Consider the following 27,441-nt stretch of genomic DNA (forward strand, 5'->3'; position numbering starts at 1 on the left):
GCATATCTTTTCTCATTCTGTCAGTTGTCTTTTGGTTTTGTTGACTGTTTCCTTTGCTGTGCAAAAGCGTTTGATCTTTATGAAGTCCCCAATAGTTTATTTTTGGCCTTGCTTCCCTTGCCTTTGGCGATGTTCCTAGAAGGAAGTTGTTGCAGCTGATGTTGAAGAGGTTGCTTCCTGTGTTCTCCTCAAGGATTCTGATGGATTCCTTTCTCACATTGAGGTCTTTCATCCATTTGGAGTCTATTTTTGTGTGTGGTGTAAGGAAATGGTCCAGTTTCATTTTTCTGCATGTGGCTGTCCAATTTTCCTAACACCATTTGTTAAAGAGACTGTCTTTTTTTCCATTGGGCATTCTTTCCCGCTTTGTCAAAGATTAGGTGACCATAGAGTTAAGGGCCTATTTCTGGGCTCTCTATTCTGTTCCACTGATCTATACACCATTTTTTGTGCCAGTGCCATACTGTCTTGATAGCTTTGTAATAGAGCTTGAAGTCTGGAATTGTGATGCCACCAACTTTGGCTTTCTTTTTCAATATTCTTCTGGCTACTCTAGGTCTTTTCTGGTTCTGTATAAATTTTAGAATTATTTGTTCCATTTCTTTGAAAAAAAATGGATGGAATTTTGATAGGTATTGCATTAAACGTGTAGATTGCTTTAGGTAGCTTAGACATGTTCACAATATTTGTTCTTCCAATCCAGGAGCATGGAACGTTTTTCTATTTCTTTGTGCCTTCCTCAATTTCTTTCATGAGTACTTTATATTTTTCTGAGTACAGATTATTTGCCTCTTTTGTTAGGTTCATTCCTAGGTATCTTATGGTTTTGGATGCAATCGTAAATGGAACTGACTCCTTAATTTCTCTTTCTTCTGTCTTGTTCATGTAAAGAAATGTAACTGATTTCTGTGCATTGATTTTATATCTTGACACTTTACTGAATTCTTGTATGAGTTCTAGCAGATTTGGAATGGAGTCTTTTGTATTTTCCACATATAGTATCATATCATCTGCAAAGAGTGATATTTTGACTTCTTTGCAGATTTGAATGCCTTTAATTTCTTTGTGTTGTCTGATTGCTGAGGCTAGGACTTCAAGTACTATGTTGACTAGCAGTGGTGATAATGGACATCCCTGCTCTGTTCATAACTTGGCTATTTTAAATAATACTGTAGCAAGCATAGAGATGTATATATTTTTCCCAGTTAGTGTTTTCATATTCTTTGGGTAATTACCCATTAGTGGAATTACAGGGTTATATGATAATTCTATTTTTAATTTTTTGAGGAACTTCCACACTGCTTCCGCAATGATTCTCCACTTTGCATTCCCAAAAACAGTGCATGAGGATTCTTTTTTCTCCACATCCTTGCCAACACTTGCTAATTATTGTGTGTGTGTGTGTGTGTGTGTGTGTGTGTGTGTGTGTGTGTGTTTTAATTTTAACCATTCTGGCAAACATGAGGTGATATCTCAAAGTGTTTTGTTTTGTTTTGTTTTAAGTTGTATTTTCCTTAAGAACAGTGATGGCAATCATCTTTTCATGTGTCTGTTGTCCATTTGTATGTCTTCTTTGGAGATATGTCTCTTCATGTATTCTGCCCATGTTTAATCAGATTATTTGTTTTTTTTGTTGTTGAGTTGTATAAGTTCTTTGCCATTTGCAGCGACAAGGGTGGATCTAGAGTGTATAATTCTAATTGAAGTAAGTCAGTGTCAAGGAAAGGCAAATATAGGATTTCACACATATGTGGAATTTAAGAAACAAAAAGAACCAAAATAAAAAGAGACAAGAACAGAGTCTTAATCATAAAGAACAAACTTATGGTTATCAGAGGAGAAGTGGGTGTGAGAATGGATGAAATAAATGATGGGTTACTCTTACAGGCACTAAGAAACATTAAAACTGTTGAATCATTATTTTGTACCAAAGCTAATATAATACTGTACATTAATTATACAGGAATTGAAAATAAAAAGATTAGATGGATGTTGAACCACTGTATAAAAAGAGAGGACCCTAATAAATATAGAGGGTTTTTTGTTTGTTTGGCAAAACGTTGTTTACAAATTTGAAAACAGTGTTTTCATATGGGTTGTTTGACAAAAACAGAGATATGAAAGGCATGAATAAAAAGAGAAATCCTAATGTTTGGTCATTAAATAAGAGACTTTGGATGAAAACAAAAACATCAAGTGGGGAATCATAATAATTTTTTTGCACTGTTCTGTGGTGTAAGATGTAAACTTTACTTCTCAGTCACACATGGAATCTTTATTACAATCTCTCTTTCTCAGTGTTTCATGGAGGAGGTTTACTTTAGGGGGCAAAGCTTCAGAGCACTGAGTTCTACATGAAGGTTGAGGCTGAATGAAACCAGAAGCTCCCCCTGGAGGGCAGCCAAATAAGAGGCACATGGCACTAACAGAAATAAAAAGCTGAACCCAGAGGTCCATAAATATTAGAAACTGTTTTATTGCTGTAACTAGGCAGCCCCCAAGTCTAACAAAGAACAGGTAAAAACAGCTTCCCAGAGAAGAAATGTGTAAAATATATTGTCTTTTAACTCTTCACCATGGTTACAATGACTGTTTAGTTCTTTAAACCTACATGGGGATGGGTGGAGGAGACACTTTCAATATGTTCAGCTTCCATCATTAAATTTTATTTTTTTCCATGTCCTTTATCAACCAAAATATATCTCAGCCACCTCACAATTAACCTTATAGAAACCATTCCTCTTACTATAATCAGTTATTTATTCTAACACAACATTGCAGTGATGGTGTGCTAGATAACAAAAAGAGCATGAATCTATAGACTCAGTTTAAGATAACAATGTAAGCATGTGAATGACTCATCTATCAAAGCCCTTGAAGTTTTCATAAATTTTATTTGAAAATAAATTTTAAGATTTTATTTATTTGACAGAGAAAGATCACACGTAGGCAGAGAGAGAAGGAAGCAGGCTCCTCACTGAGCAGAGATCCCAATGGGGGACTTGATCCCAGGACCCTGAGATCATGACCTGAGCCGAAGGCAGCGGCTTAACCCACTGAGCCACCCAGGTGCCCCAAATTTGAATCTATTTTTGATTATCCTCAGAACACACAACTTTGTCCACCATACAATCGGAGTTGATGCTTATTTTCAGTAATCCTGATAAAAGTATGGGGCTAGATATATAAGCTAGTTCATTAGACATCTCACACATATTGTTGAGAACACTATTGACATAATATAACACTTCCTTTTTATCATGTCTGCAACATAAAAATTGAAGTCGGTGGACTTTGGGATTTTTACAGAAACTGAGACACGACTGGTTTCAGAGGATAAGAGCTGGGAGAGGCAAAACATACAGCAACATGAAGGACAGTATTGTACAACAAGAAATTGTCATCTCCAAATGCCAGCACACCCTCATTTAGAGACACCCTTTTATTCTACTGAAAGGCTCACAGACACATAGGAACATAATTTCAACTTACTAAGTTTTGACCCAGCTACATGAAGGGCTTCAAAGATCAAACTTCTGTTGTTGTTATTCAACCTTGTTTCACTTTGTAGGTAATGATAAGGAGTGATACAGGATATTATCCAACCTACTGTAGTCAATCATACATCATAGGCTAATGATTCTGGTTCACTTATCAGGGGAACCAAATATGCCAAGACCCACATCCACCTTTACTACTAAATGAATTAGAAACTGAGGGTTATTAACTATTTTTTAAAAGTTGACTGATTTTCTACTTTTAACTACTAAACCATTAAAATAACAGATAAAGAAGATAGTTTATGTTCGAAGATTAAAAAGAGTTAAAGACAGTATTGTAGATTTCTTAATTACTGAGGAAGAATACTAAATGCAAACAGATTTTTTAAAAGATTTTTTGGTGATAACCAGGGTCAGTAGGAAAGAGTTATTCAATCAATTAATAATTACAACTATGGATGTAGGAAGGACACTCATCTCATATATGTCATTTGATATATTTTACAGGTTCTTAAATTTCTTGCAGTATGCATTATAATTTTAATTATAGTGAGTCAATAAACATATCTATAATACTATCAGATATTGTATATTATATCTATAATAGGTGATGTCGATTATTAAAGAAATTAAAATTGTTTATTTATTTTTTTTATTTTACTTATTTATTTTTTTAATAGTTTCAGCATAACAGTATTCTTTATTTTTGCACCACACCCAGTGCTAGATACAATCCGTGCCTTCTATAATACCCACCACCTGGTACCACAACCTCCCACCACCCACCACTTAAAAACCCTCAAATTGTTTTCAGAGTCCATAGTCTCTCATAGTTCAACTCTCCTTCCAATTTCCCCCAACTCCCTTCTCCCCTCTAACTCCCCATGTCCTCCATGCTATTTGTTATACTCCACAAATAAGTGAAACCATATGATAATTGACTTTCTCTGCTTGACTTATTTCACTCAGCATAATCTCTTCCAGTGCCGTCCATGTTGCTACAAAAGTTGGGTATTCATCCTTTCTGATGGAGGCATAATACTCCATAGTGTATGTGGACCACATCTTCCTTATCTTTTCGTCTGTTGAAGGGCATCTTGTTCTTTCCACAGTTTGGCGACTGTGGCCATTGCTGCTCTACCCCATTGGGGTACAGATGGCCCTTCTTTTCATTACATCTGTATCTTTGGGGTCAATACCCACTAGTGCAATGGCAGGGTTATAAGGAGGCTCTATTTTTAATTCTTGAGGAATCTCCACACTGTTCTCCAAAGAGGCTGCATCAACTTGCATTCCCACCAACAGTGGAAGAGGGTTCCCCTTTCTCCACATCCCCTCCAACACATGTTGTTTCCTGTCTTGCTAATTTTGACCATTCTAACTGGTGTAAGGTGATATCTCAATGTAGTTTTAATTTAAATCTCCCTGATGGCTAGTGATTATGAACATTTTTTCATGTGTCTGATAGCCATTTGTATGTCTTTATTGGAGAAGGGTCTGTCCGTATCTTCTGCCCATTTTTTGATATGATTGTCTATTTTGTGTGTGTTAAGTTTGAGGAGTTCATTATAGCTCCTGGATATCAACCTTTTGTCTGTACTGTCATTTGCAAATATCTTCTCCCATTCCGTGAGTTGCCTCTTTGTTTTCTTGACTGTTTCCTTTGCTGTGCAGAAGCTTTTGATTTTGATGAAGTCCCAAAAGTTTATTTTCTCTTTTGTTTCCTTTGCCTTTGGAGACATATCTTGAAAGAAGTTGCTGTGGCTGATATCGAAGAGATTACTGCCTATGTTCTCCTCTAGAATTCTCATGGATTCTTGTCTCACATTGAGGTCTTTTATCCATTTGAGTTTATCTTTGTGTACGGTGTAAGAGAATGGTCTAGTTTCATTCTTCTACATATAGCTGTCCAGTTTTCCCAGCACCAATTATTGAAGAGACTGTCCTTTTACCACTGTATATTTTTTCTCATTTTGTCGAAGATTATTTGACCATAGAGTTGAGGGTCCATATCTGGGCTTTCAACTCTGTTCCACTGCTCTATATGTCTATATTTATGCCAGTACCATGCTGTCTTGGTGATCACAGCTTTGTAGTAACGCTTGAAATCAGGTAGCATGTTGCCTCCTGTTTTATTTTTGTTTTTCAACATTTCCTTAGCAATTCGGGATCTCTTCTGATTCCATACAAATTTTTTGATTATTTGTTCGAGCTCTTTGAAAAATATCAGTGGAATTTTGATCAGGATGGCAATAAAAGTATAGATTGCTCTAGGCAGTATAGACATTTTAACAATGTTTATTCTTCTGATCCAAGAGCATGGAATGGTCTTCCATTTTTTTGTGTCTTCTTCAATTTCTTTCTTGAGTGTTCTGTAGCTCCTCAAATACACATCTTTTACCTCTTTGGTTAGGTTTATTTTCCGGTATCTTATAGTTTTTGGTGCTATAGTAAATGGAATCAATTCTCTAATTTCCCTTTCTGTATTTTCATTGTTAGTGTATAAGAAGGCCACTGATTTCTGTACATGACTTTGTATCCTTCCACATTGCTGAATTGCTGTATGAGTTCTAGTAGGTTGGGGATGGAGTATTTTGGGTTTTCCATATAAAGAATCATGTCATCTGTGAAGAGAGAGAATTTTAATTCTTCATTGCCAATTTGGATACCTTTTATTTCTCTTTGTTGTCTGATTGCTGTTGCCAGGACTTATAATACTATGTTGAACAAGAGTGGTGAAAGTAGGCATCCTTGTGTTCCTGATCACATTGAGATACCACCTTACACCAGTTAGAATGGCCTAAATTAGCAAGACAGGAAACAACATGTGTTGGAGAGGATGTGAGAAAGGGGAATCTTCTTACACTGTTGGTGGGAATGCAAGTTGATGCAGCCACGTTGGAGAACAGTGTGGAGATTCCTCAAGAAATTAAAAATAGAACTTCCCTATGACCCTGCTATTAATTGCACTCTTGGGTATTTACCCCAAAGATACAGATGTGAAAATAAGGTCCATCTGTACCCCAATATTCATAGCAGCAATGGCCACGGTCGCTAAACTGTGGAAAGAACCAAGATGCCCTTCAATGGAGGAATGGATAAGGAAGATGTGGTCCATATACACTATGGAGTATTATGCCTCCATCAGAAGGGATGAATACCCAACTTTTGTAGCAACATGGATGGGAATAGATTATGCTGAGTGAAATAAGTCAAGAAGAGAGAGTCAATTATCATATGCTTTCATTTATTTGTGGAGCATAACAAATAGCATGTAGGACAAGGGGAGTTAGAGAGGAGAAGGGAGCGGGGGAAAATTGGAAGGGGAGGTGAACCATGAGAGACTATGGACTCTGAAAAACAATCTGAGGGTTTTGAAGGGCTGGGGGTTGATAAGTTGGGGGAACCAGGTGGTGGGTATTGGAGAGGGCATGGATTGCATGGAGCACTGGGTGTGCTGCAAAAAATAATGAATACTGTTACACTGAAAAAATAAAAAAGTAAAAAAATAAAGAATTTAAAGAAAAGAAAAGAGAAGAAAAAAAATAGAAAGAGTGAGAGGAGAATCATGATCATGAGCTGCCTTCCTTTTCAAGTTTTTCACTCTTAATTCTCCCTTCCATAATTCTAGGATATTTACTATCTCAAAAGCAGAATGCTCAATTAAAGCATACTTTAAGAACCTTAGTTGACTCCCCATCAAGATAAAGGACCAATTTATAGCATGACACTTCTGTTTTTTAATTATCTATTCAAATTTAACTTCTGCTACATCTCCCTAACCATTTATCCATTACTCTAGCTACCTAAATTTCCTGCCATTCCTTAAACCTTAGAAACTTTCACCACTCAATGCTATTCTTTTTCTCTGTATAGTCAACATTTTCTTCATTGGTAAATTTTTACTCATCATCCTCTATCTCCCAGTTCAAATATTTTCTCTATTGTGAAGCTAGATTACTTTAAACTTAGGGATTTCCACAGAATATTGTCCATCCTTGTACTTTACAGTTACTGGTTGAGTAGCTTTAAATATATTGATGTATGTAGGTTGGTGGTTCTTGAGATCAGGAATTGTGTCTTGTTCACTTCTCAAGGTTTTGACACATAAGGAGCTCTACATGACTGATTGAATGAATGAATAAATCAATAAATGAGTAAATAAATAGATAAATAAATTAGTTAGTTAACAAACAAATGAATGAAGGTACTGACTTTTTCATTTTTTTTTTTTTTTCTATTAAGAGAAGTGGTTTCCGAATCTCATTCTCTGGACAAGTGGAATGCTGATTCCAAATTTAATGTTTAGTTAAAAGTTCTAAAAGTTCTAACCATTAGAGATTCTAACTAATTAGACCTCACATGCAGTCCAATAATCTGTATTTTAACAAGTGTCCCATGTAAGACCACTTATGCACATTTTTTTTTTTCCTTACAGATATGTCCAACTAAAGGGACGGGAGCAGAGATCTAGCTCAGGCTCCATTCTGGAAGTCAATTTTGTGTTCTCTGGGTGAAAGGAGCACAGTATTAATATATATGCAGTATATCATTATGGACACTAGTGTGGCAATTCTCAGAGAATGCTGAATTTCCAAAGAGAAGAATCTACCAACTATGTAAGTGATCAATATATAACAGTATACAAAAGCAAGTTGTGGGGTTTTTCTTAAAAAATGAGACCATCACCACCTGCAGATTTTTTATTTTTTGTAATAGAAGCTTTTTAAAATAAAAATATTTTAATTACTTACTAAATGAGTGATAAAAGTCCAATATTTAATATATACAATGGAATATTACTCAGCCATCAGAAAGGATGAATACCAACTTTGGGATTAACATGGATGGGACTATATATTGCTCTAGGCAGTATAAACATTTTAACAATGTTTATTCTTCCGATCCAAGAGCATGGAATGGTCTTCCATCTTTTTCTGTCTTCTTCAATTTCTTTCATGAGTGTTCTGTAGTTCCTCGAGTACAGATCCTTTACCTCTTTGGTTAGGTTTATTCCCAGGTATCTTATGGTTCTTGGTGCTATAGTAAATGGAATCAATTCTCTAATTTCCCTTTCTGTATTTTCATTGTTAGTGTATAAGAAAGCCACTGATTTCTGCACATTGACTTTGTATCCTGCCACGTTGCTGAATTGCTGTATGAGTTCTAGTAGTTTGGGGATGGAGTATTTTGGGTTTTCCATATAAAGAATTATGTCATCTGTGAAGAGAGAGAGTTTGACTTCTTCATTGCCAATTTGGATACCTTTTATTTCTCTTTGTTGTCTGATTGCTGTTGCCAGGACTTCTAATACTATGTTGAACAAGAGTGGTGAAAGTGGGTGTCCTTGTCTTGTTCCTGATCTCAACGGGAAGGCTGCAAGATTTTTCCCATTGAGGATGATATTTGCTGTGGGTCTTTCATAGATATATTTGATGAGGTTCAGGAATGTTCCCTCTATCCCTATACTTTGAAGCGTTTTAATCAGGAACGGATGCTGGATTTTGTCAAATGCTTTTTCTGCATCAATTGAGAGGACCATGTGGTTCTTCTGTCTTCTCAAATCAATTTGTTTTATCACATTGATTGATTTGCGAATGTTGAACCATCCTTGTAGCCCAGGGATGAATCCCACCTGATCATGGTGGAAAATCTTTTTAATGTGCTGTTGGATCCTGTTGGCTAGGATCTTGTTGAGAATCTTAGCATCCATATTCATCAGTGATATTGGTCTAAAAAAAACCAGGATGGGACTAGAAGAGATTATGCTAAGTGAAATAAATCAAGCAGAGAAAGCCAATTATCATATGGTTTCACTTATTTGTGGAACATAAGGAATAGCTTGGAGGACATTAGGAGAAGGGAAAAATAAAGGGGGAGAAATCATAGTGGGAGATGAACCATGAGAGACTGTGGACTCCACGAAACAAATGTAGGGTTTTAGATGGGAGGAGGCTGGGTAATGGTTGAGCCTGGTGATGGGTATTAAGGATGGCATGGATTGCATGGAGCACTGAATGTTATATGCAAATATTTGAGGATATTTTAAAACAGCAGCTTGAAGACAGGGTTTGAAAAGGATGTTCTTACATCCTGGCATTTAATATGCAACTGAGTATTCTGAAAAAAAAAATGTAATTTTTTTAAGAATAAAAATGTTTTTATTTCACATTCACATATTTCTTTTTTATTATTTATTTTAGTTCTAATATAGTTTCATGACACTCATATAACTATACAATGTTATATTAGTTTCAGATGTACAATATAGTGATTCCACAATTCTATACATTGCCCAGTGCTCATCACAACAAATGCTTAATCCCCATCACCTATATCACCTATCCCCCACACACCTCCCCTCTGGTAGTAATTAGTTTGTTCTCTACATTTTAGAGTCTCTATATTTCTCTCTCTCTCTCTCTCTCTCCTTTATTTTTTTTTCTCATTTGTTTGCTTCTTAAGTTCCACAGATGAGAGAAATCATATAGTATATGTCTCTGGCTGGGATATTTCATTTGACTGGCATTATACTCTCTCTCTCTCTCTCTCTCTCTCTCTCTCTATATATATATATATATATATATAAATAGCAGAAGTTTTATATATATATATTATATACATATATGTATATAATATATATAAGACTTCTGCTTTATTCATTCTTATATAAATGGACACTTGGAGTGTTTCCATAATTTGACTAAACATAGGGGTGCATATTTCCCTTTGAATTAGTGTTTTAGTACTTCAGAGTTAAATCTCAGTAGTGTGATTACTCAATTTTAGGGTGGCTCTATTTTAAACTTCTTGAGGAACTTCCACAGTGATTTCTACAGTAGCTGCACCAGTTTGCATTCCCACCAACAGTTTAAGAAGGTTCCTTTTCCTCCACATCCTTGAAAGCACTTGTTTTTTGTGTTTTGGATTTTAGCCATTCTAACAGGTGTGAGGTGATATTTCACTGTTTTTTGATTTGCATTTCACTGATAATGAATGATGTTGAGCATCTTTTAATGTGTCTGCTGGTCATCTGGATATCTTCTTTAGAGATGTCTGTTCATGTCTTCTGCATAACTTTAATTGGATTATTTGGTTTGGGAGTACTGAGTTTGATAATTTCTTTATGTATTTGGGATTGTAACAATTTATTGAATATGTAATTTGCAAATATGTTATCCCATTCAATGGGCTGCCTTTTAGTTTTGTTCATTGTTTCCTTTACTGTGCAGAAGCCTTTTATGTTGATATAGTCCATATAGTTTATTTTTACTTTTATTTCTCTAACCGCATAAGATATATCTAGAAAAATGTTGCTATTAAAAATGTCTGAGATATTACTGTGTTCTCTTCAAAGATTTTTATGTTCTTGGGTCTCACACTCATGTATTTAATTCATTTTGAATTTATTTTTGTGTATGGTGTGAGAAAGTGGTCCAGTTTTATTCTATTGCATGTTGTCCATTTTTCCAACACCATTTGTACCTTTTTCCTATTGGATATTCTAACACCCGGTGCTCATCACAAGTGCCCTCCTTAATAAACAACACCCATTTAGTAAAACATCTGCAATTTGGGGTCTCTTCTGATTCCATACGAATTTTAGGATTGTTTTCTTGAGCTCTTTGAAAAATGCCAGTGGAAATTTGATCAGAATGGCATTGAAAGTATAGGTTGCTCTAGGCAATATAGACATTTTTTTTTTAAGAATTGTTTCCTTTTTTTAAAATTTTTTATTTTTTATAAACATATATTTTTCCCCAGGGGTACAGGTCTGTGAATCACCAGGTTTACACACTTCACAGCACTCACCAAAGCACATACCCTCCCCAATGTCCATAATCCCACCCCCTTCTCCCAAACACCCTCCCCCCAGCAACCCTCAGTTTGTTTTGTGAGATTAAGAGTCACTTATGGTTTGTCTCCCTCCCAATCCCATCTTGTTTCATTGATTCTTCTCCTACCCACTTAAGCCCCCATGTTGCATCACCACTTCCTCATATCAGGAAGATCATATGATAGTTGTCTTTCTCTGCTTGACTTATTTCGCTAAGCAGGATACGCTCTAGATCCATCCATGTTGTCGCAAAAGGCAAGATTTCATTTCTTTTGATGGCTGCATAGTATTCCATTGTGTATATATACCACTTCTTCTTGATCCATTCATCTGTTGATGGACATCTAGGTTCTTTCCATAGTTTGGCTATTGTGGACATTGCTGCTATAAACATTCGGGTGCACGTGCCCCTTCGGATCACTACGTTTGTGTCTTTAGGGTAAATACCCAATAGTGCAATTGCTGGGTCATAGGGCAGTTCTATTTTCAACATTTTGAGGAACCTCCATGCTGTTTTCCAGAGTGGCTGCACCAGCTTGCATTCCCACCAACAGTGTAGGAGGGTTCCCCTTTCTCCGCATCCTCGCCAGCATCTGTCATTTCCTGACTTGTTGATTTTAGCCATTCTGACTGGTGTGACGTGATATCGCATTGTGGTTTTGATTTGTATTTCCCTGATGCTGAGTGATATAGAGCACTTTTTCATGTGTCTGCTGACCATCTGGATGTTTTCTTTGCAGAAATGTCTGTTCATGTCCTCTGCCCATTTCTTGATTGGATTATTTGTTCTTTGGGTGTTGAGTTTGCTAAGTTCTTTATAGATTCTGGACACTAGTCCTTTATCTGATATGTCGTTTGCAAATATCTTCTCCCATTCTGTCAGTTGTCTTTTGATTTTGTTAACTGTTTCCTTTGCTGTGCAAAAGATTTGATCTTGATGAAATCCCAATAGTTCATTTTTGCCCTTGCTTCCCTTGCCTTTGGCATTGTTCCTAGGAAGATGTTGCTGCAGCTGAGGTCGAAGAGGTTGCTGCCTGTGTGCTCCTCAAGGATTTTGATGGATTCCTTTCGCACATTGAGGTCCTTCATCCATTTTGAGTCTATTTTTGTGTGTGGTGTAAGGAAATGGTCCAATTTCATTTTTCTGCATGTGGCTGTCCAATTTTCCCAGCACCATTTATTGAAGAGGCTGTCTTTTTTCCATTGGACATTCTTTCCTGCTTTGTCGAAGATTAGTTGACCATAGATTTGAGGGTCTATTTCTGGGCTCTCTATTCTGTTCCATTGATCTATGTGTCTGTTTTTGTGCCAGTACCATGCTGTCTTGATGATAGCAGCTTTGTAATAGAGCTTGAAGTCCAGAATTGTGATGCCACCAACGTTGGCTTTCTTTTTCAATATCCCTTTGGCTATTCGAGGTCTTTTCTGGTTCCATATAAATTTTAGAATTATTTGTTCCATTTCTTTGATAAAGATGGATGGTACTTTGATAGGAATTGCATTAAATGTGTAGATTGCTTTAGGTAGCATAGACATTTTCACAATATTGACTCTTCCAATCCAGGAATATGGAACATTTTTCCATTTCTTTGTGTCTTCCTCAATTTCTTTCATGAGTACTTTATAGTTTTCTGAGAATAGATTTTGTGTCTCTTTGGTTAGGTTTATTCCTAGGTATCTTATGGTTTTGGGTGCAATTGTAAATGGGATTGACTCCTTAATTTCTCTTTCTTCTGTCTTGCTGTTGGTGTAGAGAAATGAAACTGATTTCTGTGCATAGATTTTATATCCTGACACTTTACTGAATTCCTGTACAAGTTCTAGCAGTTTTGGAGTCGAGTCTTTTGGGTTTTCCACATATAGTATCATATCATCTGCGAAGAGTGATAATTTGACTTCTTCTTTGCCAATTTGGATGCCTTTAATTTCCTTTTGCTGTCTGATTGCTAAGGCTAGGACCTCTAGTACTATGTTGAATAGCAGTGGTGATAATGGACATCCCTGCCGTGTTCCTGACCTTAGCGGAAAAGCTTTCAGTTTTTCTCCATTGAGAATGATATTTCCGGTGGGTTTTTCATAGATGGCTTTGATGATATTGAGGTATGTTCCCTCTATCCCTACACTTTGAAGAGTTTTGATCAGGAAGGGATGCTGTACTTTGTCAAATGCTTTTTCAGCATCTATTGAGAGTATCATATGGTTCTTGTTCTTTCTTTTATTGATGTGTTGTATCACATTGACTGATTTGCAGATGTTGAACCAACCTTGCAGCCCTCGAATAAATCCCACTTGGTCGTGGTGAATAATCCTTTTAATGTACTGTTGAATCCTTTTGGCTAGTATTTTGTTGAGTATTTTTGCATCTGTGTTCATCAAGGATATAGGTCTATAGCTCTCTTTTTTGATGGGATCCTTGTCTGGTTTGGGGATCAAGGTGATGCTGGCCTCATAAAATGAGTTTGGAAGTTTTCCTTCCATTTCTATTTTTTGGAACAGTTTCAGGAGAATAGGAATTAGTTCTTCTTTAAATGTTTGGTATAATTCCCCCGGGAAGCCATCTGGCCCTGGGCTTTTGTTTGTTTGGAGATTTTAAATGACTGTTTCAATCTCCTTACTGGTTATGGGTCTGTTCAGGCTTTCTATTTCCTCCTGGTTCAGTTGTGGTAGTTTATATGTTTCTAGGAAGGCACCAATTCTTCCAGATTGTCAAATTTGCTGGCGTAGAGTTGCTCATAGTATGTTCTTATAATAGTTTGTATTTCTTTGGTGTTAGTTGTGATCTCTCCTCTTTCATTCATGATTTTATTTACTTGGGTCCTTTCTCTTTTCTTTTTGATAAGTCACGCCAGGGGTTTATTAATTTTATTAATTCTTTCAAAGAACCAGCTCCTAGTTTCGTTGATTTGTTCTATTGTTTTTTTGGTTTCTATTTTATTGACTTCTGCTCTGATCTTTATGATTTCTCTTCTCCTGCTGGGCTTAGGGTTTCTTTCTTGTTCTTTCTCCAGCTCCTTTAGGTGTAGGGTTAGGTTGTGTACCTGAGACCTTTCTCGTTTCTTGAGAAAGGCTTGTCCCGCTATATATTTTCCTCTCAGGACTGCCTTTGTTGTGTCCCACAGATTTTGAACCATTGTATTTTCATTATCATTTGTTTCCATGATTTTTTTCAATTCTTCTTTAATTTCCCGGTTGACCCATTCATTCTTTAGAAGGATGCTGTTTAGTCTCCATGTAATTGGGTTCTTTTCAAACTTCCTTTTGTCGTTGAGTTCTAGCTTTAGAGCATTGTGGTCTGAAAATATGCAGGGAATGATCCCAATCTTTTGCTACCGGTTGAGTCCTGATTTAGGACCGAGGATGTGATCTATTCTGGAGAATGTTCCATGTGCACTAGAGAAGAATGTGTATTCTATTGCTTTGGGATGAAATGTTCTGAATATATGTGTGATGTCCGTCTGGTCCAGTGTGTCGTTTAAGGCCTTTATTTCCTTGCTGATCTTTTGCTTGGTTGATCTGTCCATTTCAGTGAGGGGAGTGTTTGCTAAAGTCCCCTACTATTATTGTATTATTGTTGATGTGTTTCTTTGATTTTGTTATTAATTGGTTTATATAGTTGTTTGCTCCCACGTTGGGGGCATAGATATTTAAAATTGTTAAATCTCCTTGTTGGACAGACCCTTTGAGTATGATATAGTGTCCTTCCTCATCTCTTATTATAGTCTTTGGCTTAAAATCTAAGTGATCTGATATAAGGATTGGCCCTCCTGCCTTCTTCTGATGTCCATTAGCATGGTAAATTATTTTCCACCCCCTCACTTTAATCGGGATGTGTCTTCGGGCTTAAAATGAGTTTCTTGGAGGCAACATATAGATGGGTTTTGTTTTTTTATCCATTCTGATACCCTGTGTCTTTTGACAGGGGCATTTAGCCCATTCACATTCAGGGTAACTATTGAGAGATATGAATTTAGTGCCAATGTATTGCCTGTAAGGTGACTGTTACTGTATATAGTCTCTGTTCCTCTCTGATCTACCACTTGTAGGCTCTCTCTTTGCTTAGAGGACCCCTTTCAATATTTCCTGTAGAGCTGGTTTGGGGTTTGCAAATTCTTTCAGTTGTTGTTTGTCCTGGAAGCTTTTCATCTCTCCTTCTATTTTCAATGATAGCCTAGCTGGATATAGTATTCTTGGCTGCATGTTTTTCTCGTTTAGTGCTCTGAAAATATCATGCCAGCTCTTTCTGGCCTGCCAGGTCTCTGTGGATAAGTCAGCTGCCAATCTAATATTTTAACCATTGTATGTTACAGACTTCTTTTCCCGGGCTGCTTTCAGGATTTTCTCTTTGTCACTGAGACTTGTAAATTTTACTAATTGGTGACGGGGTGTGAGCCTATTCTTATTGATTTTAGGGGTACTCTCTGAACCTCCTTAATTTTGATGCTTGTTCCCTTTGCCATATTGGGGAAATTCTCCCCAATAATTCTCTCCAGTATACCCTCTGCTCCCCTCTCTTTTTCTTCTTCTTCTGGAATCCCAATTATTCTAATGTTGTTTCATCTTATGGTGTCACCTATCTCTCGAATTCTCCCCTCGTGGTCCAGTAGCTGTTTGTCCCTCTTTTCCTCAGCTTCTTTATTTTCTGTCATTTGGTTTTAGTGATTCTCAAATGTCTTTGCCCCAGGCAGAATTGCACCACCCTTATTAGGGGCTGGGGTGATTAATCCGCTCGGGTTTGCTTTTAGGAGCTTTTGTTCCCTGATCGCTTTCTGTAGAGTTCCGGAGGACTGGAATACAAATGGCGGCCTCCTGGTCTCCGGCCCAGAGGAGCCGAGAGCCCAGGACCCCACTCCTCAGTGCGCCCTCAGAGAACAGCGCCCAGTTACTCCCATCTGCCTGACCTCCGGCCGCACTCCAAGCTCACCGAGCCTGTGACCAGTTCAAGGTAACACTGAGCTGTGAGCTTACTGTCGGCTCTGTCTCTGTAGCCGGCTTTCCCGTTCCAGTACCCGCAAGCTCTGCGACACTCAGACACCCCCGATCCTTCTGTGACCCTGCGGGACCTTAGGCCACGCTGACCCTGCGTGGGCTTCACCCCGGTTTAGCCTCTGGTGCGATGTCACTCAGCGGAACAGACTTTTAAAAGTCCTGATTTTGTGCTCCGTTGCTCTGCCCCTTGCCGGGAGATGGCCCCTCCCCCCAGGGTCTATCTTCCCGTCGCTTTGGATTCACTTCTCCTCTGGTCCTACCTTTCAGAATGTGGTTGTTTTTCTGTTTCCAGAATTGCTGTTCTTCTTCTCTTCGATCTGCCGATGGATTTTCATGTGTTTGCAATCTTTAGATAAGCTATCTAGCTGATCTCCGGCTAGCTGAAGTAGTCTCAGCCTGCTACTTCTCCACCATCTTGACTCCTCCCCCCACTATAGACATTTTAATGATATTTATTCTTCTGATCCATGAGCATGGAAAGGTCTTCCATATTTTTGTGTCTTTTTCAATTTCTTTCATGAGTATTCTGTAGTTCCTCCAATATGGATCTTTACCTCTTTGGTTAGGTTTATTCCCAGGTATTTTATGGTTTGTGGTGCTATAGTGCTATAGTAAATGGAATCAATTCTCTAAATTCCCTTTCTGTATTTTCATTGTTAGTGTATAAGAAAGCCACTGATTTCTGTACATTGATTTTATATCCTGACACAAAACTGAATTGCTGAATGAGTTGTAGTAATTTGCAGGTGAAGTCTTTTGGGTTTCCCATACCAAGTATCATATTATTTGCGAAGAGAGAGAGTTTGACTTCTTCATTGCCAATTTGGATACCTTTTGTTTCTCTTTGTTGTCTGATTGCTGTTGGTAGGACTTCTAATACTATTTTGAACAAGAGTGGTGAGAGTGGTCCCTCTTGTCGTGTTCCTGATCTCAACGGGAAGGCTGCAAGCTTTTCCCCATGGAGGATGATATTTGCTGTGGTTCTTTCATAGATAGAATTGATGAAGCTGAGGAATATTACCTCTATCCTTATACTTTGAAGCGTTTTAACCAGGAATGGATGTATCTTGCCAAATTCTTTTTATGCATTGATTGAGAGCATCATGTGGTTCTTCTCTCTTCTCTTATTGATTTGTTCTATCACAATGATTGATTTGTGAATGTTGAATCACCCTTGAAACCCCAGGGTAAATCCCACTTAGTCATTGTGAATAATCTTTTTAATGTGCTGTTCTATCCTATTAGCTAGGATCTTGTTGAGAATCTTAGCATCTATATTCATTAGGGATTTTGGTCTGAAATTCTTTTTGGTGGGGTCTTTGCCTGGTTTGGGGATCAGGGTAATGCTGGATTCATAGAGTCTGAAAGTTTTCTTTCTGCTTCAATTATTGGAAACAGTTTCAGGAGAATAGATATTATTTCTTCTTTTAAAGTTTGGTAGAATTCCTCAGGGAATCAGTCAGGTATTGGGCTCTTGTTTTTTTGGAAGGTTTTTGATCACTGCTTCAATTTCATTACTAGATATCAGTCTTTTCAGGTTTTCAATTTCTTCCTGGTTTAGTTTTGAAAGTGTATAATTTTCCAGGAATGCATCTAGGTTGCTTAACTTATTGGCATATAACTGTTGATAATAATTTCTGATGATTGTTGTTATTTCTTTGGTGTTACTTGTGATATTTCCCTTTTTGTTCATAATTTTATTAATTTGGGCCTTCTCTCTTTTCTTTTGGGTTAGTTTGGCCAATGGTTTATCGATATTATTGATTCTTTGAGAAAAACGAGCATCTAGTTTCATTGATGCATTCTTCTGTATCTCTAGTTTCTATCCCATTGATCTCTGTTCTAATCTTGATTATTTCACTTCTTGTGCATGGGGTTGGCTTACTTTGCTGTTGGTTCTCCAGCTCTTTAAGGTTAAAGATAGGTGGTGTATTTTGTTTTTTTCTATTTTTTTGTGGGAGGTTCCAATGGCTATGTACTCCCCCCTTAGGATGGCCTTTGCTGTATGCCATAGGTTTTTGACCAAAGTGTTTTCATTGTCATTGGTTCCCATGAATTCTTGAAGTTCCTCTTTGATTTCCTCATTGATCCAAGCGTTCTTAAGCAAGGTGGTCTTTAACTTCCAGGTGTTTGAATTCCTTTTATATTTTTCTTGTGGTTGAGCCCATTTCAAAGCGTTGTGATCTGAGAATATGCAGGGAATTATCTCAATCTTTTGGTCTCAGTTGAGCCCTGATTTGTGACCCAATATGTGGTCTATTCTGGAGATGGTTCCATGTGAACTCGAAAAGAATGAGTATTCTGTTGTTTTAGGGTTAAATGTTCTGTATGTATTTATGAGGTCCTTCAGGTCCAGTGTGTCATTCAATGTTCTTGTCTGTTTATTGATTTTCTGCTTGGATTATCTTTCTATTACTCAGAGAGTTGTGTTACAATCTCCTACTATTAATATATTCATATCAATATGACTCCTTATCTTGATTAACAGTTTTCTTATGTAATTGGCTGCTCCCATATTGGGGGCATAAATATTTACAATTGTTAGATCTTCTTGGTGGATAGACCCTTTACAAATGATATAATGTCCTTCTGTATCTCTGACTACAGTCCTTAGTTTAAAATCTAATTTATCTGATATGAGAATCACTACCCCAGCCTTCTTTTAAGGCCTATTGGCATAAAAGATGGTTCTCCATTCCTTCACTTTCAGCCTGGATGTATCCTTAGGTTCAAAATGGGTCTCTGTAGACAACATATGGATGGGTGCTGTCATTTTATCCAATCTTCCACCCTGTGCCATTTGTTGGCACATTTAGGCCATTCACATTGAGAGTTATTATTGAGAGATATGTTTTTATTGACATTGTGTTACCTGTGAAGTCTTTGTTTCTATAGATTGTCTCCATATATTTCTGTTCAATGATAATATGGGTTTTTTCCTCTTTTATAGAACTGTCCTTATTATTTCTTATAGTGCCAGGTTGGTGGTCACATACTCTTTTAAACCTTGCCAGTCTTGGAAGCACTTTATCTCTCCATTCTCATTGAATGTCATTCTTGCTGGATAAAGTATTCTTGGCTGCACGTTCTTCTCATTTAGTGCCCTGAATACATCTTGCCATCCCTTTCTGACTTCCATGGTTTCTTTGGTCAGGTCTGACATTATTCTGATGGGCCTTTTTCTCTATGTAAGAAATCTCTTCCCTGTAGCTGCTTTACAGAGCTCCTGTCTAAAGTTATGATTCATTATTTTTACAATCCAGTGTCTCAAGGTCTTTCTAGATTCTATGATCTTTGGGGGAAACCTTTTTGCCTCTAGGACATGAACGCCAGTTCCATTAGCCAGATTGAGAAAATTTTCATGGAGAATTTGTTCAACTATATCCTCTAGTCTTCTTTCTTTCTCCTCTTGCTGCTCAATGATTCCAATAATTCTGACTTTGGAATGTTTCATTACATCAGTTTTTTCCCCCAATTCTCTTTACATGACTTCTTTTTTTTTTTCTAAGCTGTTTTTTCCAGGCCTCCTCCTGATCCTTTTCCTCTATTGTTTTGCCCTCTTGATCACTAATTCTACCTTCTGCCTCAGTTACCCTAGCTGTTAGAGAATTTAGATTAGATTGGAACTCATTGAGAACATTGTTAACATCTTCCCTGATGGCTTCCCTGGTCAATTCTGCACTAATCACTTCCATTTTGTCATTAAAGGCTTTCTCCAACCTAGCTATTGCCTGGATAATTGTTAGCCTGAATTTCCTTTCCAACGTACTGTTTATGTCCATATCCAATAGCTCTGATGGAGAAGGCACAGTCTCTGAATTTTTCCTCTGTTAGGCATTCTCCCTCCTACTCATTTTGGTGAGAGATGGTTGAAGAGATGCGTAGCTGAATGTATCAACTGTGGTGCAGGTAAGGTGCACTCTGGAACACTTCTGAGCAATTGGGAGTCTCCACCAAAAAGAAACAAAAAAAGAAAAAGAAATAGAGTGAGAAAGAAAGAGAGGGGAAAAAAACATAAAAGAGAAGGACCGCCTCAATAGGCCCCAAAGGTAAGATTTATAAAGTATATAATCAAAAAGAGACAAGCAAAAAGACCAACAAAAGTAAATAAGAAAAAAAAAAAAAAGATAGAACCGAGCCAAAATGAACCCTAAGTATAAATAAGATTTAGATATTAGCAGGACAAAAACAAATACATAAAATAAAAACACTGGCAGAAGAACAAGATGGGAGGGGGGTTATAAATTCTCAGTGTGGGCAAGGAATTTTATTTTGGTTCTTCTTAGATATATCTTGATATCTTTGTTAAAGGACTCAACTTTCCTGATATAAAGGGGGATTAAAATTGGTTTATATATAGGGGTAGCATGGATTGAGGAAAGGGGATTAAGTTGAAGCTTATCTCTATGTGAATATTTTAAAAAGTAAAAAAAAAAGAAAAGAAAAACACAGTTATATGTATCAAAAAAGTTTAAGTTAAAAGGTTATGTGGAATTTGTACTGAGAATCTCATTTTGATGGTAAGTAGGTTAAAAATTAATTAAAAATTGAAAAGAATGAGAATACTGGGAATGAATTAAAAATAAATGTTGTATCTATGAAGTAGTGGTGGTTGTCTTCTCGGGGTTTTGTGTGTGTGTGTGAGTTGGGGGGGCTGGCTTTCTAGGGGAGGTCTTGCCGCTTGGTTTTTCAGGCAGTCTTCCTAGAGTTGAGTCCTCCTGACCCCAATCAGGGGGCTCGGCTCTGAGGAAACTGGTTTTTCTGGCTTTTGTTCTCTCAAGTTTTGGGTTTTTTTCCCTCCCCTTGGGGGCTCTTGGCAGTTCTTTGGAGGTTTTTAGGAAAGCAAACTACACCCAGACCTCTGTCTCAGAGAGAAGCCTCAGTCTGTTCCCCTCTGGGTGCTCCAGAGCAAATAAATTCCGCCACTGCTGCTGGCAGAGCACATCCCCAGTCATGATCTCAGGGGTCACAGTAGCTCCCACTTGTACCCCAATGTTACCCAAACCATGAGAAGTCCAGAGATCTGTCTTCCAGCAGCTTCCCCCACCATGGCTGTCTGGGCAGGTCCAGACTGTTAGAGAGGTCCCAACCAGAGACAGCACACTGAGATTTTCACGTTGGCCCAGGCTGGAAGTGTTCAGACTCTCCCGGTCCTGGAGAGCCCTCCTAGAACCTGCACAGACCTCTTTCAGGGGAGAGTGTAGAGCACAACTCAGACCCCAGTTGCACAGTGCACATGCAGGGTGCAAAAGGCTCTGGTTCTAGAGAGTGCCGGCTGGCATCCACACCAGATTCTCCCACATGTGCTGACACCCAGACACTCTCAAGCATGGCGGTGGCTCAGGTACTGAGGCCTGGCTTCTTCACTTTAGTCTCTTTGGCTCAGTACCAGCCATGTCTGTCCTGGGTCCGTGGGCTTAAGTTTGTCCCCAGCTGCCCAATTCCACCAAATTCCCCTTAAGACCTTTTGCTCCTTTTGAGTGCTTTCAACCACACTCCAAGTTAATGCTGGTCCCCAATCACAGGACACTCTAGTATTGGGGTATTACTTTCCAATGGGTCACTTCTGGTGGATCCCTCCCCCTTTTCTTTATCTTCCAATATAAATATGATATTCCCACTCTGCTTTACCCATCCACTGGCATCTTCTGCTCCCGTAGAGATCCAGAAGTATATAATTTTAATCTCAGGCTGATTTCATGGGTGATCAGAGTTCTTTGGTAGATAATCAGCTTACTTTAGGGGACTGGTTGAAACAGCGCTTCCTAATTCTTCACCATCTTGTCTCATCCTCCATTCCTCCAAATTCTTGACCAGATGAACTCTTTGTCCCAGGTCATCAAACCCCTTAACAATATAAATTCCCTAATTAAGACTTACAAAGGATATGGCTTGCTACATATTGATTTTGGTTCATTTAGCAGAAAAGGATGCTACACATATATATTTATATGCACATATATGCACATATTTCCTTCAGAAGCACAAAGTTTGTATTTCCACAAGTTTAAGTATGTAGGGGAATTTTAATATATAAAATAACATGTGATAACTATGCAATACTTCATTTAACTTTCAAAGTTTAAGTTTAAGTTTAAGTTCTTCACCAGTTCTTCACCAAAGTTTAAATCTTTCCCAGGTGAAGCCAAGCTGTTTCATCTCTCCTCAGTTATCTGGCTGACATGTGGCCCTGCACCTTTACAAGTTTTAAATTAAGTTATATAAGCCAGCCTTTCTCAAAAATTAACTCAAAACAATCAGTTCTACAAGTTGTGAGCTTGTCACTTAGTAGGGAAAAGAGCCTCGTGGTCAAACTGGCAATGCTCAGTTCAATAAAGCTAAATGGGTTTTCATTTCTTGTTTGCTGATGGGTAGGGTTTCTCACAAATGTTAATGTTCATTGTTTATAAAATGTTAAGGTATATTGTAAAAAAAAAAAATAGATAAAGAGTCAATGTTAAATGTGGTATATAGCATTTCCCAAAGTTATTTGATCGTCTTATGGGACTGGTGTTAGGAAGCAAACCTGGTTGGAAAATGCTTTTTTATTTGCATGCAGAACACTCAGTCTTTTCCTTTGGGGATCCTTTGACCTAACCCCTTTCACTAATTATCATTCTTCCTACAACTGCAACAGGTGCCCTGGGTCCTCATGCTTTTCAGGACCTTCCTATTAGTAAAGGCTAATTTTCTTCCAAATGTAGGCACTAACTAAATTTAATTCTTTGAGTATATTTTCTCTATTTTTAACAAAAATAAAACCCAGAATCTTTTGGTTTTTTGCTATATTTCAGGCATGGATTTCATATATATGAGTGAGAGAGCATGGGCAGGGAGAGGGGCAGAAGAGAGAGGGAGAGAGGGAATCTTAAGAAGGCTGTACACCCAGCACAGAGCCTGACACAGGGCTGATCTCGTGATCCTGAGAGCATGAGCTGGCCTGAAATCCAGAGATTCTCAAGCCACCAAGACACCTCCCATATATTTTTTTTAATTTAACATTTTTATATGTTATAATTTAACAGATATCTGACTTCACTAGAGAATATAAGCAACACACATATGTGAAATGTAATAAAAAATTATCAATCCTCAATGGGAGAACATATTTGCAAATGATCTATCCAATAAGGGGTTAATATCCCAAAGATATAAAGAACTTACCCAACTCGACATGAAAAATCATCATCATCATCATCATCTGATTATGGGCAGAGGACCTGAATACACATTTTTATACAGAAGACATATAGACAGCCAAGTGACACATGAAAATATGCTTAATATCATTCATTAAGAGAGAAATGCAAATCAGAACCACCATGAGTTATTACCTCATACCTGTCAGAATAACTAAAATAAAAAAGACAAGAAATATTTGTTGGAGAGGATATGGAGAAAAGGGAACTCTTGTGCACTGTTTCTGGGAATGTAAACTGTTACAATTGTGGAAAAGGCTATGAAGGTTCCTCAAAAAACCAAAAGCAGAAATACCATATGATTAATTTTATTACTGGTTATTTACCCAAGGGAAACAAAAACAGTAATTCAAAAAGATACATGCATTAATTGTTTATTGCAGTATTTACAATAGCCAAGGTACAGAAACATAGACATTGAATAAAGAAGATATGTGTATGTACACACACACACACACACATACACACAGGAATATTATTCATAAAAAAGCATGCTATCACCCTTTGTAACAACATGGATAGAATTAGGAGATACTATACTAAGTGAAATAAATTAGACTGAAAAGATAAATACCATATTATTTCACATATATGTGGAATCTTAAAAAACAAAACAAATGAATAAGCAAATAAATAACAACAACAACAACAAAAACCACGATATTCTTAAATACAGCAACTGGTGGTTGACAGAAGGTAGGGTGGTGGAGGGATGGATAAAATCTATAAAAGGAATTAAGAGTACAAACTTCCAGTTATAAACTGAATAAATCACAAAAATGAAAAGTTCAGCATAGTGAATCTAATCAATAATATTATAATATGTCCTATGTTAACATGTAGTGACTCTAATTATGGTGAGCACTGAGTAATGCATAAAATTATTAAATCAATATGTTATATATGTAAACCTAATATAACATTGTATGTCAATTATATTTCAATAGTAATAGTAAAGAATGCCCATTAATCCACCATACAAAGAATAATAACATAATGAATACATTAGCATCTACCTAAGTCTTTCTCTCCTCTCCTCTCCAATCCTCCTGCTAACAGAGGAAACCACTATAAAATTGGGTAATCCTAATTTAGGAGTATATTTTCTCTTGATTTAAAAACTCATAATAGATTGCCAGAAAGATGGAAGAATGGGAAGATCCTTGGGTTTTTCTGTCCCATATTTACAAGTAGATACTTTTCACATTCAAGTCAATAAATTGGAGAGTGATCTGAAGGCTAATATAACAAACTCCATAAACAAATATGGAAAAGAGGCCACATTGGGGAGGTTATAAAGAGTAGAAATGATAGTCAGTAGCTGCTCACAGAAGGGAAGTAGCTGTGCAACTCAGAGAAGGGAAAGTACCAAGGAACCAACACAGGAAAAATAAATCTCCATAGCATATGGCCTTGAAAGCCAGAGATGCTGGATTATGTGAGTTTATATACAGCAGGCCTTGGACTCTGGGGTTTTAAAAGTCAGCTGACTCAGCTGTTTGAGCCTTGAGGGCAAGAGGACAAGTGATACTCCACTTAAAGGGATGGCAGCCTGAGAAGATGCAACATAGAAGCTATAGCTTGCACAACAGGAGGGAAATCTGTTTATACTGATTTCAGAATGTGTTGAGGGACTTCTCTGGGAACAAAGAAGCTGGTAGGTGTCATTTTCCTCCCCCATAATCCAACATAAAGGCAAGGTCATCTGCAAGAAGTGATGCTACACAGGCACTTGGCACCTAACCTGCTAACAGTGTGACTCAGTTTTCCTGAAGACTTGCTCACTCCAAGCCTGCTGCCTTTGGCCCTGGACTCAATGCGATTTTTGTTAATGCTGTGTGTCCTTTTAAGCTACTATCAGTACAATGCCCTTGGCTGCCACACTTGGGAGGATCACTTATGATTAGTGGATTAGTGCAAATTTTGTTAACACCACATGTATGCCCTGCCCAGCCACCACACACACAGAAACCAAAAGTCTCTGTCTGCCATCACCACCCCAGTGTGCTGTGCTGCCAGTGGTCATCTGCCTGTGGGGATCTGGTATAGACTCAGTGCAAATTTTTCTAAAAACACAGACTTACCCCAGAGCCCTTCTGCTATCATGCCCCATATACCAGAGCCAGCTTGCCTGAACCTCACTGATATCACAGAGACCAAGCACAGCACAAAACAGGCAAAGAATAAGGGTAGATGTCTGGATGGAAAGTAAAAGGACTCAGACACAATAGCAGGATTCAAGCAATGCACATAGGAGACTCCTCTGAAGTGCCAGGTTCTGGTGAACAGGGAATACCACATTGCAGGAACTATAGGATCTCATCTTTATAAGCCAAATACTTTCAAAAATAAAAGATGCAGCTGTCTTTCCCAACACAGAAACAGACAGTGAATTTGACAAAATAAGGAGACAAAGATATGTTCCAAGTGAAAGAACAAGACAAAATCACTTCAGGAGTTCTAAGTGAAAGAGAAATAATTAATATATCTGATACATAATTTAAACTAATGATAATAAAGATAAACACTGGGCTTCATAAAAGGGTAGAGGACATCAGTGAGATCACAGACAAAGAGATAAAAAATAACATATCAGAGATGAAGAACTCAATAAATGAAATTAAAAATAGAATAAACATTAGTTTACAGGAAGCAGAGGAATGTATTGGTGACCTGGAAGACAGAGTAATGGAAGTAAATCAAGCTCAACAGGTAAGAGACAAAGAAATATTGCAAAATTAGAGTAGATTTAGAGAATTCAGGGACTCCATCAAATGTACCAACATTCTCATTATAACAATCCCAGAAGGAGAAATGAGAGAGAGGGGGCAGAAAATGTACTTAAAGAAATGATAGCTGAAAACTTCCAAAATCTGGGGAGAGAAACAGAGATCCAGATTCAGGAGGCCCAAAAATCCCCCAACATATCCAATCCAAGAAGTTTAACACTAAGACATATAGTAATTAAAGTGACAAAAAGTAGTGATAAAGAATTTTAAAGGTTGCAAGAGAAAAGAAGACAATTACACACAAGAAAATCCTCTAACGCTATGTGAAGATTTTTCAGCAGAAACTTTGCAGGCCACAGGGAGTGGTGTGATGTATTCAAAGTACTGAAAGTGGAAAATCTTCAGGCAAGAATACTTTACCCAGCAATGCTATAATTCAGAATAGAAGGAGAGATAAAGAGTTTCCCAGACAGGGGCACCTGCATGGCTCAGTGGGTTAAAGCCTCTGCCTTCAGCTCAGGTTATGGTCCCAGGGTGCTGAGATGGATCCCCATGTTGAGATCTCTGCTGAGCAGGGAGCCTGCTTCCTCTTCTCTCTGCCTGCCTCTCTACCTACTTGTGATCTCTGTCAAATTTAAAAAAAAAAATCTTAAAAAAGAGTTTCCCAGATAAACAAAAGTTAAAATTAATGATCACTGAACCAGCCCTCCAAGCAATGTTAATGCCAACTCTGTAGAAAACAAAAAATGTAAGCAAGAGTAATAAAAATAAGAAGTACAAAATAAAGGGACATAAAAGATGATACCAAATATCTTAAATGTGGAAGGGGGAGGAGTAAAGAATGACTTCAAAATTAAGCATCCATCAGCTCAATATAGACTACTATATACAGAAGATATTATATATAATCTGACTGGTAAACACAAATCTAAAACAGTACCATATGTGCAAAAAATAGAGTTAGGGACCCAAGTATACCACCAACGATAACAAGCAAACAGTGAGAGAAAGATAAGAAAGTATCAGGGAAAAACTACAAAAACAACAAAACTAGTAACAAAATAGCAATAAATACCTATTTATCAATAATTGCCTTGACTGTAAATGAGCTAAATGTTCCAATCAAAAGACATAGGATGACAGGGTGGATTAAAAAAAAAAATCTATATGCTGCCTACAAGAGATTTATT

At 37.5% G+C, this 27,441-nt stretch overlaps 1 pseudogene; it reads right to left on the reverse strand.

The window, feature by feature from the left end:
• The window catches only part of LOC131831208 (protein FAM98A-like), a 175,407-nt pseudogene extending 153,753 nt beyond the window's left edge, over nt 1–21,654 (reverse strand).
• Between the last annotated feature and the right edge of the window lie 5,787 nt (nt 21,655–27,441).

This window comes from Mustela lutreola, chromosome 1 (genome assembly GCF_030435805.1).
Source record: "Mustela lutreola isolate mMusLut2 chromosome 1, mMusLut2.pri, whole genome shotgun sequence".
In the NCBI taxonomy this organism is placed as follows: domain Eukaryota; kingdom Metazoa; phylum Chordata; class Mammalia; order Carnivora; family Mustelidae; genus Mustela; species Mustela lutreola.